The following is a 1,554-nucleotide window of genomic DNA, read 5'->3' on the forward strand; positions in this document are numbered from 1 at the left end:
GTCCTGTCTATCTTTACAATAAAACTCTCCTTAATATCTTCAGTTTGTTTCTCTGATTTTTTTTTTAATGCTACTGAGTTGGGCAAACACATCCAATTACAAGTAGTAGGAAGTAAAAATATTTTAAGACAATGATAAAACTAATATTTGTAAGGCGACTTTCACACAAATGTAGAAACCCTCCAACTATCTAGATGCTACTATAGTCAACCCTTCAACCAATTCCTACAGACACCATTGGAAAAGAGGAACTAATATAATCAATTTTCTGGCAAGTAGAGCAAGAGGAGATTCATTTCTCTTGAAAGTGTGGAAATAAAGACTATACAAATGAGGATAGAGACTATAGCAGAGGCTATTTAGGGCTTGCTATAGCAAGGGAATCAGCCACCACCACCTCCTTGAATCTGGCAGAAACTCAAAGGCAGGCATAGGAAAGCTTTCTGGTGAAAAAATGGGTACACTCGGGTGTGATCTGACCGGGTGGTAGGCATGGGGAAATTGGAGGCAGACTAACTAGAAGCGGGGTATCCTAGGTAAGTGGTTTGGGAAGCATATTTGGCTTTCTCTGGCTGGTCCTGAATTGGAAGCAGGGGCAAAAATGAGGGGAACTGGGCATCCCTGACCAAAGCCCAATCTCTGGGCTGATTGCTTCAGAGACTGTGGTTTGGCTTCTTGAACTGGTTGCTGCAGAGGTTGTGGGTTAGAGTTCTGTTGTCATGTATGGTCTGGCCATTGTGTATTTGTACATTCAGTCTCTCAAAAGCAATCCAGGGCTTTCCTGGTGGCGCAGTGGTTGGGAGTCCGCCTGCCGATGCAGGGGACGCGGGTTCGTGCCCCGGTCTGGGAAGATCCCACATGCCGCGGAGCGGCTGGGCCCGTGAGCCATGGCTGCGGAGCCTGTGCTCCACAACGGGAGAGGCCACAACAGTGAGAGGCCCGCGTACCGCAAAAAAAAAAAAAAAAAAAAGCAATCCAAAATGTGATGTCTCAAACACTGAAAACGTATTTAGTATAATTGGAAAGCCGAATTCTTCCCTCAGCGCACAGATAGTTATCTCTCGAATCTTGTTATCCTCTTCCATCCATCCTGTGGTGTCTGTAACCTGAAGGGGCATATGACAGAAGAGGTGGCCGCAGCTAATTCTGTAACTCTAAAAGTGTTCCACATAACAAGAAAAATACTGTTATCTAGAATAATAGGAGTGAGATCAAGTTCCGCATTTTGTGAGTAAATGAGTACTGTAGATGCTACTGTGAAAATACATCACAGCTATAATATAAGCCATTGTCTTCCCTCCTACTATATTGAGAAAAATAAAGTATAAAAAGAATACACTTGTGCTGGTGCTAATAGGCACCATACTAACTTTTGAGTGACAAATTAATGTCTTTGAAATATAGAAGAGGAAGCCACACCCAAATAATTCAGGACATTGTGCTAAACACCCTGAATGGGATGTGGTGGACGGCCGTTCTACCAACCAATGCCTGTAAACAAAAGAGGAAGCAGAACCTCGTGCAGTGACTGGCATTCTGGGGACGAGGGATGGA

This window comes from Mesoplodon densirostris, chromosome 3 (assembly GCF_025265405.1).
Source record: "Mesoplodon densirostris isolate mMesDen1 chromosome 3, mMesDen1 primary haplotype, whole genome shotgun sequence".
Taxonomy (NCBI): domain Eukaryota; kingdom Metazoa; phylum Chordata; class Mammalia; order Artiodactyla; family Ziphiidae; genus Mesoplodon; species Mesoplodon densirostris.